The sequence below is a fragment of the Trachemys scripta genome, chromosome 3, assembly GCF_013100865.1.
Source record: "Trachemys scripta elegans isolate TJP31775 chromosome 3, CAS_Tse_1.0, whole genome shotgun sequence".
Lineage (NCBI taxonomy): Eukaryota > Metazoa > Chordata > Testudines > Emydidae > Trachemys > Trachemys scripta.
This window is the reverse complement of record NC_048300.1, coordinates 175511797-175524158: the sequence shown is the minus strand read 5'-3', so window position 1 is coordinate 175524158 and position 12362 is coordinate 175511797. Positions and strand designations below refer to the sequence as shown.

At 43.4% G+C, this 12362-nt stretch overlaps 1 protein-coding gene across 6 annotated transcripts in view; it reads right to left on the bottom strand.

The window, feature by feature from the left end:
* Positions 1 to 12362, bottom strand: part of LPIN1 (lipin 1) — a 101133-nt gene that overhangs the window by 57417 nt on the left and 31354 nt on the right. Inside the window, exon 1 of one of the 6 annotated variants that reach the window (XM_034766526.1) lies at positions 3735 to 3913. The exons of 3 other annotated variants lie outside the window; for them this stretch is intronic. The gene's annotated coding sequence lies outside the window, so the exon portion shown is untranslated. Of the gene's footprint in view, positions 1 to 3609; positions 3694 to 3734; positions 3914 to 12362 lie in introns of those variants that run through there. 2 more of the 6 variants (XM_034766527.1, XM_034766528.1) reach the window with 2 other exon arrangements.

Sequence of the window (12362 nt, the reverse complement as noted above, 5' to 3'; positions counted from 1 at the left end):
CATATCTCATTGCCAGCATGACAGATAAAAAGTTTGCTTTAGACTATTCTGTAAATCAGATTAAGCAAGAAAAGCAACAAGAAAGCCTGGGATATGGCTTAATTATATCATATTTTAATCACATACCTAGTAGCCAAAACCAAAGGCCTCCCCAGCATGGTCCAGGGGCAGCAGCCTAGGAGAAAAATCAGGCCCACCAGCTTCCTAGTTGCTGAAACATGCCCCTACCACACCCACACATTTCTGTTGTGTTTGTCTACCAGGTGCCTAGTAGCCTGCCCTCTGTTAATGTATTTGGCCCTATCATTATTTTTAAAATATCAGAAATATTCTGCAGTTCAACCCTAGTAAATAAAGTTCCCAGTTCACTTCTGTATTTCCATGTTTGAACCCACACACCTTCTGAGTGTGGTGTTCTGACCCATCTAGTGGCACTGAGACCACTTAGCGAGAGACAAAAAGATTATTGAGTCTGCTCTACAGGCTTAGCAAACAACCTATTGGCCTTTAGCTCATGGAGTAGAGGCTCATACACTAATCTCCAGAAGTCCCAGGGTCAAGCCTACCTGCAAACAACCAGGGTCTGTTGGTGTTACACAAACACATATCGAACAAGAATGTTTTTGTTCAAATACTTGTTTTTCTTTATCTTACACAAACTGTGGGTCAAGACCCAAAAGTGGGTTGCAGCCCCATTTTAATGGGGTTGCCAAGGCTGGTGTTGGCCAAGGACCACAGCAAGTCTGAAGCCCAAGCCCAAGCCCCCCACCACCCAGGGCTAAGGTTACAGGCCACCAGCCCAGGGCAGAAGCCCTTGGGCTTCAGCTTTGGCCCCGCCACCCTGGAGGGCTCAGTCTCCGGTCCCTCCTCCTGGGGTCATGTGGTAATTTTTGTTGTCAGAAAAGAGTCACGATGCAATGAAGTTTGAGAACGGCTGCAATAGGTCCTTGTAAAAAATGCCCTTTAGCTTTTATGGAGTTACCATCACTTTCAACATCTGTCATTCCAAAAGCCCAGGAAGTCCTTCAGTTTGAAAATGTTGATGTTATATAAAAATACAATACTGTGTTTAGATGTTTATAAAAGCACTTTAAACCAAAAACGCGAGCTCAATCAGACTGGAGAGCGGAAGTTTGCTAGTGATAAATCCTCATTTGCAAAGGCAGGAAGGATGGTCAGTGGTTAGCATGTTAGCCTGGGAGTCAAGCGACCCAGGTTCAACTGCCTCCTTTACCACAGTGGCCTTAGGCACTTAGTCTCTCTGTGCCTCAGTTTCCTATCTGTAAAATGAGGATCAATGTGGATATTTCCCTTTCTCATAGGGCTCTTGTGAGGATAAATACAGTAAAGATTCTGAGGTACTCAATACTTTACCGATGGGGTCAAAATAAATGCAACCGATAGACAGCAAAGTACAAATTGGTAAATGAGATTTAGAAACTTTTAAAATAATTGGAGAAAATACAGCAGGCTATATTCTGGTGCTGCCGCAGGCCATTCCACTGAAGTCAAGGAGTTTTAAGTAGGTAAGTCAATGCAGAATGTGGTCCAGTGATTCAAGGCATACTCAACTCTGAGCTGGGACCTCTCTGTGGCCTAGTGTCCCTTTCTTTCAATTAAGTTGTATGGTTTATAATAATACAAAGCAAGATTTGTCTCTTAGTCTTTGATTGTATATTTTCTGGATTTCAAGAGTTTCAAATCAAACCCTTATTATATTTTGAGCTCTTCTGATCATCATTTTGTGTGTGCATATACACACACATACCTACATGGCATACACATATGATGTATGAAAAAGAGCCTACGATCAAATCCTGTTCATCTTCCTGATAACCCAATGTCACACTGAAGTGAATGGGGTACTCACATGAGTCAAGAAAGCAGATATTGGCATATAGTCCACATCCTGGGCTAATAACATGAAGATTTCAGTTTAAAACAAAACTATTAGAGATCTAAGAGCATCAGAAATCCATTAGTGTTCCATTGCTCTTATTTTTCGCAGCCTTACCCTTGAGATTGTCAAATAATTTTTTTTACTTGATTTTCATTTTTAAATTCACTCCAGGAATTTATGCCAGTTTTAAAGCAAGCAGAAATTTCCATCTGACTTTATAATTGAAATGCTGACAATGACAAATCCTTATCTATAGCTATTTAAAAGTTGCTGATACATATTTTCTGCCATGGTAGTGAAAACAAGCAAACAAACAACAACAAAAAACAGAACAAACTGGAGGTTAAGGGGTTTGTTGGTAGGCCAATGAGTTTACATAGGAAAGAGAAAATCGACTCCAAAGCATAATAGTTAAGATTTATCACATACCGGTGGTGAAAACATCATCTTGGTTATCCAAGTATTATTAGACAGGCAACTACACAGTAGTGAAGCACACTCTTGTCTTGTAATAAAAATATAATTCGCACAAAATATAGCATTTCTTCAAAACACAACACAAATTCTTCTCACTGAAGCACAGTCTAAATATGAGGGTGAATATAACGACATTCATCTAAAACCTTATATTAAAGTACATAATGAAAGTTTAAATCCCTCTTCTTAGAAGACAGAGGGTCTATCACTCAAAACAACTGCTAATTGTTACAGAAAGAAAACAATACAAAACAAAAATAAAGTTCAGTTTTACACATAAAATTCCACTACCCTCTACCCAGCTTTCACTGTAACCTTAAATCTATGCCTGGCCTGGTTATCCCCCTTTCCTCTTCCCCTCTCAGATAAAGCTGGGATGTAGTCTAGTGACACTAATGTAGCATGTTTCTTCAGTAGATCTGAAAGGCAGGTAAATACATATGGGAAAAGTGAAGCACAGGGGGTGAAGTGACTTGCCCGAAGTCACACAGTCAGTAGCAGAGTTGGGAACAGACTCCACATCTCCTAACTCCTAGCTTCCTGCTCAGTTCACAGCTACCTATAGGGGAGTAGGGTATACTTTGCGGAGAATAAACAACTAAAGAGAGAAAACCAGCTCTCTCCTTTCCTCTCATTTTTGACTGAGACAAGCAGGGAAAGACGATTTCTCATCCTAGCCTTTTGGGAATCTCGTGGGGCACTTTCTAAAACCTAGCATTGATGGTTCCAGCAAGCCAATTTTAAATTAAATACCCAGATGACCCTGAAAACAAAATTTAGCCAGAGGAAAGTAAGCTATATCATTTATTCACCAAAATTATTATTTTCACTTAAATTGTTACTAAAACCAGACCCGGAATTAAGAGAAAAGGCTGGTGCTCCAGGCAGTTCAGACCTTCCAAGGCACAGATCTGAATCCAAGCAGGTGAGAGAAGGGACCCCCAAGGTCATGGCACCACATGCCAGAGGAGTATGAAAAGCCTGCCTGGTGATGCCAGCTTAAAGCTCAGGATTTCAATGGATACCGATCAGATACCCCAAAGCAATTAAAAACCCAGCTCTTTCTTTCACATTGGCCCTCCTCCAAATCCTCCTTTTGTTTTATAAATTCCCCAATTCCTCCTTTTATCAATCGATTCTCTGCCCCTTCACCCCCCAACAGAAAGCATCAACAGCTCCCAGGACCACAGGAAGGCAAAAACGCATCACACATAAACACCACCACCGCACACCTCATTCTCTTCTAGGGCAAAGAAGGAGGTAGGGAAGAATATCAAGCAGAAGCACTGTGCAAGCGCCAAAGCTTGTCTCTTTCACCAACAGAAGTTAGTCCAATAACTGATATTATCCAACCCACCTTATCGCTCTAAGAGGAAGCTCAGTTACTCACTGCCTTGTCCTGGAACTGGCCTTTGTGTGCAAACAGCTTGCTGCAGAGTTGTCAATTGACCTTACTGGCTGTCTGGTGCCCGCCCTAGAGGAGGGACTCACAGGATACAGACATGGGTAGGTGGGGGGACAAAAGGGGAATCGGGAGAGCCTCAGAACTGCAGCCTTCAGCCTACACTGCAACAGACCTATCAAGTGTCAGTCGCTTGGGGCCTGATCCTGTAAGGTTCTGAATCTCCCCGACACCCATTGCTGTATGCAGTGTAGCTGTAGCCCTCTGGGTCCCAGGATATTAAAGACACAGAGCTCTGTGTGGCTCGAAAGCTTGTCTCTCTGACTGACAGAAGTTGGTCCAATAAAAGATATTCCCTCACTCACCTGGTCTCCCAAACAACCACTGACATCAGCAGGAATTAAAGCAGCCCAGCATCTCATAGGAGGGACTCAGCATCCCACCGGATAAGGCATTGGGGGCTGATCCGAAGCTCCCTAAAGTCAGTGACTCTTCTCATTGACTTAATGGGTTTTGGATCAGGCACTAGGTAAGGAAACTCTGCCTCCTTGGGGTTTTAATGTTCACTCATTTTTTGTAAATCTCATAATTCAGTGCAGACAGATCTTGGTGTGTGGGGTGCATTTCAAAGCTGCCTGCCCTGATGGAAAAGTCCTACAGAATTTAATGGGATGAAGTCAATAGGGTTCATTAGAAATTAAACAGATGTCTACAGGCATTACTCTGAAATCCCATCAGTGGGATTATATCAGGGAGGTCTTTGGCCAAACATTTTATAATAAAAGTTACATTCTATGCCAACACCTGGGGGGTGGGAGAGGCAAATGCAGGACCTAATTTTATACATTGGCCAGACACACAAAAAATTAAGAGCACAGGAGAGAAAAAGCCCAAATTACAATTCACCCTCATCTGACAGTCCTGAGTGGACCAGCACCCCCCCAAAAAAGCTACCAGCAAGCAAAAAGGCCAGGGCATTAATTAAAGGGGGGGGGGGGGGGCAAGCTCTATATCAGAAACCTGGGGGATACTTTAAAGGGGTTTCTGAAAGGAGAAATGTTCGCCTTCTGCAAATGCACTTCCTCATCATATGGCGACCCTGCCAAAATGACCGGATTAAGGGCCCAATCCTGCTAGCTTTACACCCACAGGACTAGCCCGGGGATTCACAAGAGACAGGGTGGGAGATAATATCTTTGACTGGACCAACGTCTGTTAGCGAGAGAGACACAATCTGGAGTCACACCGCGCTCTTCTGGGAATCAGGCACTTCTGTGCACGGAGGGGAATGCAGGGTCCAGCCTATAAGTGGGCTACACTGGGCGCTTTCTCCACCAAGAACTAGCAAGGAGCTTCCTTTGGGGGGGCGGAGCAGCGTCACGTGTCACGTCACTCGCGCTTGTCTCACACGCCCATGGCTCGCCGAGGCCGCTGTCTGGAGTCCCCCTAGCGGGGCCCTCAGCTCCCAGGCTTGCCTCCGCCTCTTGTATTGTGACTCAGCGCTAGGAGGCGGAGAGCTGAGGTGATCCCGCCGGCCAATCAGGAGGCTGCCTGGGCTCAGCCCAACACAGCTGGGTGGGAGGTGAAAAATCAGCCTGAACTCGCCAGCGCCTGGAGTAGGGGGCTGGCTTGACATGTTGTTTGAATGAGTGTTTTTGCGGCGGGAATGTGTCATGTAAACGGTCTGTTCCCGAGCAGATATGAGAATGGGGAGGAGGGGTGTTGTATAACCATGGAGGGCAGAGCTCAAACCCGAAGTTGCAGCAAGTGGCGTGATTTAGCCATAGAGTAAAAGTATTTTGCACAGTTTCTGACTGCTTCAATGGGGTAGTGGGGGGGGGGGTCCTTTGGAGATTCATGCTCTGTGATACACTGATCTCTCTCACCTGAGTAGCACTCAGTAATAAAACCATGGCCAGGTCCTTTCCCAGGATGATCTCAGCTAGACACGTGCATCTATCCTAGCTATTATGGCACTTTTTTTCACTGAGTCTCCACGTCCCTTCAGTGCGAGAGCTGCTCACAACCCACGGGTGTGCTCCTTCATCACCTCTGCTAAGTGCATCTTCATAGCGCTCTGATACGAAGATGCAAATCATACAAGGAGTGGGCCAGTGCTCAGAGGGCGGCACAGCAGAAACACAAGCTGCTAGGCTGCCGGGGGAGCCAAACAGGATTAGGCAGAGGCGGAGTGAAGGGTCATAAAGGAGATTGCACGTATGGGAGCAGAGGAAAGGAAAAGGGAGATGGGGACAGAGAGAGGAAAAGGAACTAGGAAATGGCAGTCAGCAGAGGAATACAGGATAGAATTTGCAGCGTTCTTCTCTGTGTACCAAATACAGACTGTTTGCATCACCAAGGACCTCAGGAATGTAGCTTCCAAAGATATTTTTTTGAGGGGAAGGAGTCTTGTGGTTAAAGCACAGGAGAGAGTGTCAGCAATCTGTGTTCTATTCCTGCAACTGCCACAGACTTCTCTGTGACTTTCAACAAGGCACCTACACTTCTCTGTGTCTCCATTTTCCCATCTGTGGAATGGGGATATTACTAACAGTTGCTTCAGAGAAGTGTGGTGAGGCTTAATTCATTAGCGTTTACAAAGTGCTCCAAGATCCTTGGAGAGAAAGCAAGATAACTTCAGAGTGTTATTTACAAGCTTACCGTAATGGGACTGAAGAGGGGAAAGAATTTTGAACAGGAAGATCTCAGAAGTCTTAGAAGGCCTCTAGGAATGAGGTTCTCAAACTTTTACAAAGTGTAGATGACCTCATGGATCTCCCATTTATGATCATGCAAGAGACTTTCTTTCCCATTCATGATCAAATAACATCTCTGTGGCAATGACAGCAGTTGCTTACATGGAGAAGTAATATCAGGAAAAAGATTAATTTATTGTAGGCTTTTTGTAATACAGTTTATCAGCTGGTAATGAGGAAGAGAATCAGCATCACCACCTGACCTGCCAACTCTATGTGGACCACCACAAAGGCCTTGGACCACCAGTGAACTACATCATTGATGTTCTAGGGGGAAAGGTATGGCATCCTAACGTGCATAAATCTTCCTGTGACACCACCAGGAGGGAATGGGTTCCAAGAGTGCAGGCCAGCTGAGCTAGTCATCCTTAAAGGTAATCATTAGTATTCACATTGTCTGAGTAGACACCCTATGGGAGAATTGTAATGTGGTTGAGAAGTTGTGGGAGTATATACAAAAACAGTCCAAGTGTCAAATCAGGTCATTTTTCATCATTTTCCCCCGTATAATATCTATTATTCTTTTTAATTAGCCCACAGTTTTGATAGCTAGGAATAGTAATAATAATTAATAATATCTAGTTCTTATGTAGGGCCTTTCAACAATAGATTCCAAAGCACTTTACAAAGGATGTCAGTATTCTTATGCCCATTTTATAGACAGAGAAAACTGAGGTTCAGAGAGATGAAGTGACTTGCCCAAAGTCATTTAGCAGGCTACTGGCAGAACTGAGAAGAGAACCCAGTCTTGAGTGCCACTCCAGTGTTCTATCCACTGGGCAACACTCCTTTCAATTCCACCCCACCCGATCAGATGATTTATCATCTTTATTTGTAATAGATTATAAAGTAGAAGGTTTTAGCCTAATAGTGATTCACTCTCATTAACCCACTATTGTAATATATAACAGAGAGAAAGTGTGAGAAAGCCTTGTATGCTGAATTACTTATACATTCAAAGTAGGGGGTTGCTAACCATGGTAAACATATTTAAATGAGGTTTTAGGGAGAATCCCAAATACTTAAGGTCTGTTATGGTGAGCTGGCTGTGATAGTATGCAAAGGAGAAATTAAAGGGGAAGTAGAGCAATGAGGAAGAGAGAGTGTCCAGAAAGTAAGGAGAAGATACACTATAACAGTCCATACAGAGACAATGAGCAGAGTAAACAATGGTGCATAGCAAAAGAGAAGAAGGAGAAAAGAAAAGAGAAAAATAGTGTTGGGGAAGACGTTAAACTGAAGAGATGGGTTAGAGGCACCGTAGCACACGATACACATACGGACATTTTGTAAAGGAGAGACAACTTTAGGTTTGAGGAAGAAGAGGGCCACATTACCTTTGGTATTCTAGGGCCAGATAAAGCTACTATTTAATATGTGCAGCTCCCTCTGCAAGGACAAAATCCAGGCATGTGCAAAGTTCACTTTCAAATAACTACTCAATATCATTTCAATTTTTTCTTAGTTTTTCAGTTATGTTGGGAAAGCACCTGCCTGATCTCTCCCTTAGGCCCTCCTCCAAAAGGTTTCATATTCTAATCCCTCCATCAGACTCATCATCTCTGGCAGCACATCTTTCTCTTTCCACTAATCCCTTCCTCACCTTTGTTAATCCCGAAGGAGTTGTGATGCTAGTGCTCATACAGTTCACCACCAAAGCTTAATTGCTGGATGTCACTGGACCCTGTGCCGCCTTCCAGACTCCCTCAAACTCTTTGTTTATTTCCAGCTCCTGCACTTCCCAAATTAAAACTATGTCATTGGTTATATCTTTGATAAAAACCAAAATGAATCACAGTTCACACAAAGGAACAGCTAACAAGCTTATTCATTCAATGTAACATTCAAGGAAAAAGCCCTAACAATATCCTACTGTTCTCTGAAGTTAACTCTTAGTCCTTTTGGTTTTCTTTCCTACGCTTATCCAATGCTTTACCAATAGACAGTAGTCATCCCAGGCCTTGAGACATACCAGTAGATAATTCCAGCACTAACATAGAGGTGATTAGATTTGGTCTGCACTCTGCTGTATCAGCATCTAGAATCTAATCCAGGGGTCTCAAACTCAATTTACCTTAGGGCCAGTGCCAGTCCTCAAATCCTCCCAGTGGGCCAATGTCACTCATGCCGCCCAGAACCTGCCCCCCAAAAACTCCGCCCCCCCCAAAAAACCTCCACCCCCCCACCTGCCTAAGGCTCTGGGACACAGTTTGGGTGGGGGAGGAGGTCTGGGATAGGAGATTGGGGTGCAGGCTCTGGGAGGGAGTTTGGGTGCAGAAGGGGTGAGAGGTTGGGCTCTGGGAGGGAGTTTGAGTGGGGGAGGGGGTCTGGGGTGCAGGCTCTGGGATGGAGTTTGGGGGCAGGAGGGGGTGCACAGGGAGAGGGAGTCTGGGAGGAAATTTGGGGGTGGGGACCGGGTGCAGGCTCTGGGAGGGAGTTTGAGGGCTGGGGGAGAGTGGGAGGGGGTGCAGGCTCTGGGAGGGAGTTTGGAGGCTGGGGGGAGGGGGTCAGCTCCACTGTGCTGCTGGGGCCCCTGAGGGGGGAGCACCCGGGAGTGGCAGGTGGGGCCAAGTGAGAGACCTGGCCCCCAAACTGCTGGAGTCCCGCTGGCCACATTGGGGAGGCTCACGGGCCGCAGATGGCCTGCGGGCCGGGAGTTTAAGACCCTTGATCTAATCCATTATTGGCCTGTCCTTTGAGTGAATGGACATCATGTAACTCCTCTATGCCTTGGGGTCCATGACCTGCTAGTCTTCCAATCCTATAGCTTCCACAGGGATAGTTCAGCAAAACTTCTGTCCTTCCATGATTTCAATTCACTGCTCCTTTCTCCTTCTCTGCTATCTTTTGCTACACACCATTGTTTACTCTCCTCATTGTCTCTGTATGACCTCTTATCCTCTATCACTTCCTTACTCTCTGTGCTCTCTCTCTTCCTTGTTGATCTATTTCCCTGTAATTTCTGGAATTCTAGCTTTGGGAATTATAGAGTTATGTGCTCAAATATTTAACATGTCTAGCCATATGCTGCTTGGCCTGGGATAACCTGACCGTGACTTTCATTTTTTTAAACACAGGCCAACCATTATACCATTATGATGATGTGCTCTGTAGTATTTGCACTTCCTAGTCTTTAGAGAAAATATAGTCTTGATGCAAATATAATACTGCAGATACAGCCAAGTCCTTGCAAAGCAGCTCTAAATTTACATTAACAGCAGTACAGCATCCTGGTTCTTCAACCTACTATTTTCTGTTCTTTTTGACAGTCCCTTGTCCTGGTTGTTCTGGACTTTTCAGGCTACCCCCATGGGACAAATTCTCCAGTAACTTAGGGTCAGATTCTGATGCCCTTACTCGTAATACCTTATTGGACAAGTAGTACCATTTGTTTCAATAAGATTGCATGAGTAGTAAGCTATTTTGCTACCTGTTTGAGTGAGACTATACGAACGTGGCCCTTAGACCACAGACAATCCACTGCCAGACTGTAAATCAGCACATAGTTGGCATTGTAACGCTGCTGTTTCCCAAGATTTATTGTTGAAGGTGAAAAGAATGGTAGTGACATTGGTTTGTGTCCCAGGATTTGAATCTGAATCCTCCCCACACACAACATTAAAAGGGGGTTCACATTAAAGATACTGAGGTTGGCCCATCTCTTGTTCCGACAGTAAAACTGTTACAATTTTTAAGGGCACAAGCAAGGTTAAGAACACTCAGTCACAGATTCCTACATGGCAATAATCATATTCATTTACAGAGAGATGTCAAAAGTTTGGATCCAAACCTGGGTCACTAGACTTTTCTGGAAGGTGAGCAAAATGCCAACTCAAACTAAAAGATTCTTTAATTTATAATCGATAATTCCCAGCATTCTTCCCCTCTAAGCCAGAGCTCGTCTTTCAGTTCACAAGTTTCTAGCTATGCATGTATTTCCAGATGTTACACTTTTAATATGCATACTGTACATGCATTAATATTTTCATTCACTACACAGGGATGCTTGGCCTTCAGTGAATTTACAATGAATTCATAGCCAAAGATGGAACTAGAATCTGGGGCTAATCTTCTCTCTCACTTAGACCAGTATATAAATCCAAAGTAGCTAAGCTGATGTCAATGTATATGGTTGCTCTAGTTTTACACGAGAATTGGGCCCTGGACTGCAGATTTTCTAGATAAATGCTGCGTCAATTGAAAAAAAGAACAGTTTGTCTAACTCAGACAGGTTCAAGAGCAGTTGTCTATCAGATTCTGTCCCTCATTTGATTTAGGTCACAGCAGCACCTGTCGCTGCAGTATGTGAATCTTGGCATTTAATCTTCTTCTCAAATGTCTTATTTATTCGAGGACTCCATAGAAACATGTTTCAGTAAAAGCTATTTAATTTTGCAGACTTCTAAAATGTTTTCCTCTCTTTTCTTTAGTGCCTTATTATCAATTTTAGTCCCCTATCCTTACAAAACCATTGCTTCCTGGACCCAGTCCTATTCCCCTTGATTCCAATTTCAGCTGGCTGGAGCCCTGAATAGTAAATAACTTGCTTTTAGAAAAATATATAAAAAACGTTAGCCCTACCCTATCTTAATACAGCATTATGTTTTTACCTTATTCCCTAGGAAACCATCTGGTCTTCTGTGTTGTGTCTAAATTGTCAAATACTAAAGCAGCTGATACCAGCCTAAACCAACACTCAAATCTGCTTTGTCTTTGTCTGAGATCCAGGCACTCCATGAATTTTAGCTTTCTGACTTTGTTTTCCATATAAAAACAAATCTTACATTATACATTACAGTCTCATAGCCTGCTTCATCGCAGATGCATTAGACCAGGCTCTTCTGTCCCCCTCTCTTCTCTTCCTTCTTTCCCTCACTTCTTTGGTCCCCTGTATCGTCCCTATGTCTTATAAAGAGCTCATTGTTGAGAGGTGTGATTGTGACATCATCCTCAGGGGGACCATATCATCATCAGAAATATTGCAAGTCAGAGTGAAAGGTGGGGAGAAGAAGAGTCAAGATAAAAAGGGAACAAGAGAAGAACAGTTTATCAAATGATCAAATGAAAAATAGTAGTTACTTTCCCAGGAGCTGTTAAAATTGGAGTTAGCCAAAGGACCAGAGCAAGATAATGTGTACACAACAGAATGCTCCACTATAGTGATACTAAACTTACCTCATTTCACTCCTTTGTGGCTCATATTTCAGAACAATATGTGCTTTAGCACAGTCAAATGTAAAGTCATACATCTAGGAACAGAGATTGTAGCCCATATATAGAGGATGGGGGACACTATCCTGGGAAGCAGTGACTCTGAAAAGATTTGGGAGTCGTGGTGGATAATCAGCTGAACATGAACTCCCAGTGTGACGTTGTGACCAAAAGGACTAATGCAAACCATGGATGCATAAAGTGGGGAATCTCAAGTAGAGAGTATTTGTATTTGGCACTGGTGCTACTGGCATATTATGTCCAGTTCTGATGTCCACAATTCAAGAAATATGCTGAAAAATTGGAGATGGTTGGGAAAAGTCATGGGAGTGGTAAAGGATTAGAAAACATGCTTTATAGTGATAGACTCAAGGAGTTCGATCTATGTGGCTTAACAAAGAGAATGTTACGGGATGAGTTGATCACAGTTTAAAATTACCTATATAGAAAACAAATATTTGATAATGGGTTTTTCAATCTAGCAGATAAAAGTGTAACAAAAGATACAGTGACTGCAAGTTGAAGCTAAACAAATTCAGATTGGAAATAGGGTATGTGACGTTGTGCAGTCTATATGGTTTTATAAAAACTTGATAATAAGTCAATATAATGTAAC